The sequence below is a fragment of the Lathamus discolor genome, chromosome 20, assembly GCF_037157495.1.
Source record: "Lathamus discolor isolate bLatDis1 chromosome 20, bLatDis1.hap1, whole genome shotgun sequence".
Taxonomy (NCBI): Eukaryota; Metazoa; Chordata; class Aves; order Psittaciformes; family Psittacidae; genus Lathamus; species Lathamus discolor.
The window spans coordinates 6,020,072-6,028,648 of record NC_088903.1 but is presented as its reverse complement, the minus strand read 5'-3'; positions in this window follow the sequence as shown (position 1 = coordinate 6,028,648).

Sequence of the window (8,577 nt, the reverse complement as noted above, 5' to 3'; positions counted from 1 at the left end):
CCATGTGAGAGATGGGATGAGCCTTTATCCCCAGTCACAACACGAGTCTGGAAAGAACTTTTCAGTGCTGAGAGCTTTTTCCTAAGAGATGGGGATTCTGTTGCTGAATAATCCCCTGTTGCCCATTTACAGTAGAAAACAGAGTTACATGAACTTGCCCCTCTAGGTCGCTGTCAAACATGGTGTGTTTTGGTCAATAGGCTGTGCTGCAGGTTACACCAGCTTGGTAATGATTGAAGTGGAAATAACAAATGCTGGGAATGGGATGGCTATAATCAGGTCAGCTCTTGTGAGGAAGTAGCTGGTAATGAACAGTTAGCTTCCAGTCCTGCCAGGAGGAGCTGAGCTGTGGTCAACTCTGAGCGGGTGTACTGAGCATCAGGGGTGGATTTGTGTTTCTGGGTGCTCCTAAGCTTTGGCAGTGTGTGTTAAGGTCACAGAACTCGAGATCTACCTTATCTCTGATGTCCCCTGAGTATAGCATCGTCCTTGCATTCAAGCAGTAGGAAAGCCTCAAGTGAGGAAGGAGTTGTGGTCATGACTGGTTATGTCTTCTTCAACCTTTCTTGATATTTTATGCTTGCTTAAGGAGTGTGGGGTGTCTGCTGGTGGAGATAAAGAACAATTGGAGAGATCTTTACAAGGCAATGCTCTTCAGAAGATGAAATAATTTTACACCAGTTCTGCCTTTAAAAATATGAGTAAGTCTTTTTTAGGTTATTTCTGCCAGAGTAGTTGAGGCACTTGTAATTTTGCATTTAGAGGTATTTGTGACCTTGACATTTTTATCACAGTGGAAAGAAGATCAAACAGAGCTTTTGACAAAATATCGTGGACCTTAATACTCGTTCTATGAGTTTGGAACAAGCCACACTTTGCACTGAAGTTGTGGTCTGTAACTGTTGTCTGAAGAGGGTGGATAGGGGGTGTGCAGGACTGAGTTTGAGAAGCACACATGGAACTTGTAACAAGCCCAAGTCCGATACTAAAATCCAGAATACCACTTTCCTTCTGTGGTTATGTGAAATGAATCAATGGTGTCACTCAGCTTACTAGTAGAGAGGTTTGCCACTCTTGAAGCTGCAAAGAATGTCTTAAAAGCACACAGAAAGTGTAAATAATGTAATGATGAGTGCTGCAGCAAGCAAGCAGTGTTCCTGGGGTACAGTAATACCTCAGACATGCAAAGAGTCCATTTGTTGGGAATAATACAAGCATGTACTGATCTGTCAGAGTGCTTCTGCAGCAGAAACAGTGTTAGGGAGGAGGGTGAGAGCACTCTGTCTGACCTGGCAGAGCAGAAGCACCCTGCCTAGGGAAGGCACAGCTGGGGGACAGGCCTGGGCTGCCCAGCCTCTGCCCTGCCCCTTCTCTGTGGTAACAGGGGCATGTACAGCCGAGCCGTGGTTTTTGTTGCAGCAAGAAAACCCACAAGTAGTTATCAATGTGAGTACAAATGGAGTGAATGCAAACATAAATGTGTTCCTATTTATGTCAATTGCACAGGGTGTCTCAGTTACTCAATTTGGAGAGTTAACACAAATAGCTGTATTAATAATTGGTGCAAAATATGCATAGCCCTGCCTTTGTGTGACCCAGTAACGTCAGGACCTACTTCTTGGAATATGTGCTGTGATTATGGTTACAGCTCAGAGAGCACAGTTTCACAAAAGGCCTTTTATTCCTGCCTGTCTTGATCACAGTGATCTGCTCTGGGACCACTGATCAGGAAAAGCTTTTAACTTGGTGTTTCCCATCTGTTATTCCATGTTTGGTCCTCACTCTGTGTGTGTGAACCAAGAGCAGAGTGTTACAAGTAGGGAGTTTTATAAGAAGTTGAACCAGGTAGACTCTTGGCAGTGTGAGCTTTATGTTGCACCTAGAGATGGGAATGGCTTGTAGCACCCTGGCTGATCTTCAGCCTCATCCCACCAACTCAGCTTCAGCCCCTGTGGTGGTATGATGCTGTTTTAATAAAGGAGAATTTGGACCACTTTACCTCCCCCTGCCACCCCTGGCTTTGTGCAGATCCGGTCTGTGCTCTTGCATCTAAATCCCTCTTCTAGAAACCTAGATGCAGCCTCATGTGCCCTGCTGAGCATGGAGGTGTGGGAGCCACTGGTGCTTTGTGTCACTGCTGGTTTTCCCAGAGCTGCTGCTCTTGGGTCATAGAATCCCAGACTGCTTTGGGTTGGAAGGGACCTTAAAGCTCCTCCAGCTCCAACCCCTGCCACGGGCAGGGACCCCTTCCACTGGAGCAGCTTGCTCCAAGCCCCTGTGTCCAACCTGGCCTTGAACACTGCCAGGGATGGGGCAGCCACAGCTTCTCTGGGCACCCTGTGCCAGCGCCTCAGCTCCCTCACAGGGAAGAAGGTCAAGGTCTCCCCACAAAAAGAGGGTCACCTTCAGTTTGTGATGAAGTTTAGTGTCTGGCTGTGGACAGCAGCACCAGAAAACCTGTGTGGAGTGGTTTGTGGGTGCTCAGCCAGCCAGATTGCTGGGAGCTGTACGCCTGCCTGAGGGTAACCCTTTGGGGACTGTGGTGTGCCTCATGCATGGGAATGTCTCCTCCAGCAGGTAGTGTGGGTAACAGTGACAAAGCAGTGTCTGTCCTCTGATGGGGGCACAGGATTGATGTGTCAATTGCAGAAACACTCCTTGAGTGTGGAGTCTGGACCTTTTAAACCTGAGGTAACTAGACTCAGACCCTGCTTGTTCCCTTGTAAGGTTCAGAGACAACTAGAGCCAGAAAGTGTGGAACAGGGTTCTCTGCTGTTTCATTCTTCAGAACTTAAACCTGAAGAAACTGGTTGAAAATTTCACCATTAAAAAGTTTCACTTCCCAAATAGTGCTGTTCTATAAATACCCTGTGCAGTGGGATATGACATTTACTCCCACACATGAGACACAGCATGCTTTGTAACTTGTGTGCTCTGGGCCTTAACCCTTGAGCTGTCTTTGATTAAACACAAGCCAAGGAACTTACCTCTTCTACGGGACAGACTCATGCTGCAGCCTGTGAGTTGGTGTGAATTGATCTAAACAGGAGTAGAACTGCACCCAGAATGACTGCACTTAGTATGGAAAAACTCCCTTCTTCAAGCTCTTTGGATATCGCATAGCTAAAGATGTTGCCTTAGGAATAACAGTGCTTTGTATGGGCCTTATCAACAGATCTCAGAACATTTTCCTGCCCAAGCCAAAAGAAGTGCTTAAGGTAGTTTGCTTTAATTTTCAATTCTGCTACTGATTTATGATCCTTGACAAATTTCTTAGCTCCTTGGTTTCAGTCCCATGTAAACCAGATGATACTGCTTTTATCTTATTCTTTAGATGTTGTGTATATGAATATACCAGAAACAGGGATCTGTCTTTGTAGTGTGCACTGACGGAAGTGCTTAGGTGTTGATATTTCATAAATATCCTTTATAAATACATAAATATATATATATAGCTCAATGATAGTAGGTTTATAATATCCCTTTCTTATTGAGAAAGAGATGAAGACACCTAGATGGGTAGATTTAAAAATTAATGGATCATCTTATCCTGTCTTCTTTCATAAGCTAACTTTAAGCACACCCGTTATCACAGCCAGACTTGAGCTTGAGCAAGGTTAGCAAAGCAGTGCTGCAGCCCTGCCTCTGTAGGAAAGGAAGCCCCAGATTTGCCCAGAGAAGCTGTGGCTGCCCCATCCCTGGCAGTGTTCAAGGCCAGGTTGGACACAGGGGCTTGAAGCAAGCTGCTTCAGTGGAAGGGGTCTCCTCCTGTGGCAGGGGTTGGAGCTGGATGAGCTGTAAGGTCCCTTGCAACCCAACCCAGGCTGTGAAAAGCCCTTATTTGTATAATGTTGGCACATGGTTGTTTCTCTGGTGCTAAAAGACTATGCAGAAGAGGTCCACAGAAATTAGTCCTTGTGCTGGAAATGGGCTGGGTTTGAGGGCTTGTTACCTCACTGGGGTGGGAGAGATGAGAACAAATTTAGGCCTTTGTAGAATGGGTCGGATTCTGCTCCCAGTTACACGTTGTTGATGAAATTCCTTTCAACTGACTGGTGTCTTCCTGGCTTGTGCCAGTGAAAAATAAGAACCAACCTCAATGGTGTTCGGAAGATTTCCATCAGCTCTTTGAATAAGGAGCAGTTCCAATGAATTGGAGTTTGGCCTCTGCAGGGAATACACTTCTGTGCAGCTTCCTCTTTATCTTTGCCAAAGTATGATCCAATTGCTTGTCTTTCTGAACAAGGTTTGCTTTTGGCTCCGAGCTATCATCAGGAAACACATGTCAGCAGTTGAACAGCCATGTGTGCTGCTGGGGGTGAGCTCCACGAATGCTTGAGTGCAGGGAGCCAGGATGGGGCAAGCCAGCCGTTGCTCATTTATGGGTAGGAGTAGCAGGTAAACACTGCTATTTGCCTCTCTGCTGGGGAGGTCAGCTGAGGATTTCAGCACTTCGCCAAATGGCTTTGTGAAGCTGAATCTTTGTCATATTCTTCTGCAGAGGCACCGGAGGTAGTGTATCAAAAGAGGAAATGAGCACTGGAAAGATAAAGCCAAGATTATTAAAAGCAATCTGTGATTTTGGGACTTGGCTGCTCAGTTCAAGGGAATTTGTGCATTCTTTTTCTTGTAGGTTACAGAACTACTTTTGTAGTGCTGACTTCTTTCTGGCAGGAGGCTTAAAAGGTTTCCAACCTCAGCTCCCTAAAAATGACTTTCTGAGAGTGGCAGGTTGCATCAGAAGCAGAGAGGCTCAGAGTTGCATCTGAGCCTTACAGCAGCTCAGATGTTTAAGGACGTATTAGAAAATTCACACAAAATCTTAGTCAGAACATTACAATGTCCACGTGGGTTTTTCTTTCTTAAGCCATCGCTCTGAGAATTAAGCAGTAAATCAAAAATTCAAATGTCGTTTTTCTCAAAGAAATTCCATATACTTTGGAGAGATCAAGCTCATGAATTCTAAGCAATGGAGAGGCTGACAGTACTACTTTGATTGAATACTCTGCTTAACCGGTAACTCCTTAACCCAAAGTGAGCAACAGCCTCCTCTCAGGGAGCTGGCTCTAATTCAACTCATTGTAGCCATTTGTCAAAAGTACATCCCAGCAGCACCTACACCCACCTCCAGTGCTTTCTTGGGTGGGGGGGAGAGTGTGCTGGATTTTCAGACTGGCTGCTAGAGGGACTTTGTCTTCACTGATGAGAAGTCAGTGACCAAGGAGCTGATGGAGATGCCTGTTGTAGCAGCTGCTGTGGAGATCAGGCCTGAAGTGTTTCAGCAGAAGGAGGAGCCAGAGCTGATACTCTGCAGATTGAGAGGACTTCATTCTCAGATAGCTGCTCCTGTCCCATCCCGCCAAATTTTGCTTTGAGACAGAATGCAGATAAAATATGGTCATTACTGAGATCCCTGGCACTTCTTGTTCATGCTCCCAAGTGGCAGCCAGAGTCCAAAAGCCATGTTGACTTGTGGGGTTTCCAAGCTGTGGTGTGCAGGTCATTCCAAATCATATGCGGCTTGTTGCAAGCATGACCCTGGCAAAGGAAGTTGGCTGCATGCTTCAGCCAAGCCTGGTGCCTTACTTTTCACTGCAGCCTCCCAGCAACTCTTCACAGTGCTCCTCATTTTTGTCAGCAATGGTTTTATTCCAGTACATCTGCTGGATTGCTCTATCCACACCATAGCACATGTAAATATGGGGCTACTTCTGTGTTTATTTGCAAGAATTAATGTAGTTTGCAATTTGTAAAGTCCATAGGAAGTGTCTGGTCAGCTTCCCTGGGTTTCATTTTTCTTCTTCCTCAGTTGTGATAGTGCATAAATCATAGATCGGAGACTGCTTTGGGTTGGAAGGGACCCTAAAGCTCCTCTAATTCCGACTCTCTGCCACGGGCAGGGACACCTTCCACTAGAGCAGCTTGCTCCAAGCCCCATCCAACCTGGCCTTGAACACTGCCAGGGATGGGGCAGCCACAGCTTCTCTGGGCACCCTGTGCCAGCGCCTCAGCACCCTCACAGGGAAGAGCTTCTGCCTAAGAGCTCATCTCAGTCTCCCCTCTGGCAGGTTAAAGCCATTCCCCTTGGCCTGTCCCTACATCCCTTGTCCCAAGCCCCTCTCCAGGTTTTCTGGAGCCCCTTTAGGCACTGGAGCTGCTCTAAGGTCTCCCCAGAGTGCATCAGAAGGGGAGAATCCCTTCCTTGACTTGCTGCTCATGCTCTGGGGGTGCAGCCCAGTATGGGGGGGGCGGGTGTGTTCCAGGCTCAAGCTCACACTGAGGATGGATCATGGGGAGCTTCTCCTCACCAAACACCCCAAGTCTGTCTCAGGGCCACTCAACCCAGTCTCTGCCCAGCCTGTAGCTGTGCTTGTATAGAACAGCAGGTCACTTTTGCAGGCGGACTCGGGACCACAAAAGAGGATAGGGTATGTTCAGTAATGTATTTCTGATACTGTCAGATGTTTAAAACAGTTTCAGCCTGACCCTTGAATGTAATCAGAAGAGATCTCTTCAGTCCTGGTCACAGGGTAGTTGGAATGAGGATGCAGGTCTTGTGGTGCCACTGCCACAAACTGGGAAAGGTCCAAAAGGACTTACAAGAAGGATTGGAGGTGGGACAAAGCCCTTGCCATGCCATGCTAAAGCAGCGCTATATGGAGTTTTTTCAACTAAGAAACTAAGTTAAGAAGTGACTCCGTCACAGTCTCCAGTGAAGATTCTGATGTTAGAGGATATTTATTTTAACAAATAAAAGAATAACCTATACCAACAGCCAGGGGGAGGAAGGAGGCAAATTAAGGCTTCAGTGAAGTCCTCAAATCCAATGCAGCATGTGTACAAGCTACAGGCTTGATCATGTCCTGTAGTAATTCCTACATTAAAATCAATGGCTCTTGGACAATATGGAATTGCAGCAAAAGGTAATACTGTAATATCCTGGCCTTGCCTTGTGTCCTGTTATGCCGTACATGGTTTGACTCAGAGACAAACTGTTTCAGGTCTTGTAACACCAGATGTGGAAAGAGCCTTATTCATTGATGGGATCCCAAGATGCTCTTGCAACAGACGTCACAGGGAAAAGCTGTTACATTGCCAAGTTTGGATGGGAGCCTGATTCTGTTCTCCGCGTGTGCAGGCTCAGACATGTCTTACTGATCAAAGAATTATTACAGATAAGAGCAGCAAGTCCTGTATTAGATAGAAAGCAGCTTCTACCCCGTGAAGATAAGAAATAGGTTGTTCTTTTGTAACGTAAATGCACAACTTTAAAAGTCACCAATGTCTTTCTTAAGGAAATCAGGTCTGAGGTGAATATAAAGCATCTTTTGTCCCCTCCTAGCCACAGGACACTCATTCTTGGATAAAGGAGCCTGTGCTGCCAGCCAGGCCAGGGCTGCATCTCCTGGAGCTACACCAGTTCTTCCCCATCCTTCAAGCAGAAAGCAGTGTTCCTCTACCTGGGTCACCAGTGGGCTGCACAGGCTGCTTTGGAAACTCCAAAGATCACTGGCTGTGCTGGGGTGCAGGAGGGGAGCCCAGGCTGGTCACAGCCCCACCACCTGCCCCTTTCCTGCCTCTGTGTGTCCTGGAAAACAAGCAAACCCAACCAGCCCTCAGGTCTCTTCCCAAAACAATTGCAGCCATCAAGCATGTGATTTCCCAGCCCTGAAACTGAAAGGAGTCCCTCTCCAGGAGACGGAGAGATGCTGCGCAACAGCCAGCCAGGATTCAGAAGGAAAGGCTTTATCTGCTCTCCGAGGAGGCTGTGTTCAAGCAGGATCCCTGCCACAGGAGATGAGACCTCTAAAGCCCTGTGCAGGAAGGCAGGCTGCAGGCTTTGAGAGGGGAAACACTTCAAACTTGTTCTGTCTTTAGATTTTGAGCACATTTCCTGGGAAATCAGCTTATTTCTCTTGGAGCCATAAAAAGTATTGATTTACATTTCCAAAGAGACAGTTTGGATTGCAGCAGAGTGGATGCACCTTCCTGGTTTAGTGTGTTAAGGCACAGGGATGCAAGGACACCTCAGCTCGCTAAACCTCATACACCTCAGAGCATACAGCTACAGACCTATGGGGCAAATAGTGCTGCTGAGGCCCACAGCAGCAGGATGAGGCTCTCCTCTGCACCCAGGTTCTTGCCAGCACCAACATTCTTTGTCCCATGTTCCTGCAGCCTCGTGATTGATGGGACAGACGTGCCAGGGGAAGCAGCTCTGCTCATGCGTTGAGGCCTGGCCCAGTTGGCGTCCCACGTGGACAACTCACAAGGATCACCTCTGATCCCAGCACAGCGAGTAGGCTGCAGAAACATGGACAGAAGCCACAGGCGTTGCAGAATAACTAATCTAAGTGAGGAAACCTACTGGGAACTGTTGTCTGAGACAAATCCCAGTGTTGAGAGCCTCAGGTGTGCTTCCCTGGCTGTGACAGGCAGGTTTGCAGCACGTGGAGGCCGGTGGGAGCAGGCTTTCCTGAAACCTTCCAGCTTCTCTTCCCTGAAAGCTCATTTCTGTGGATTAGCAGATGTCTTTGTTGAAGCCCTGGGTACCTGCCAAGGGTTACTGTAAACACT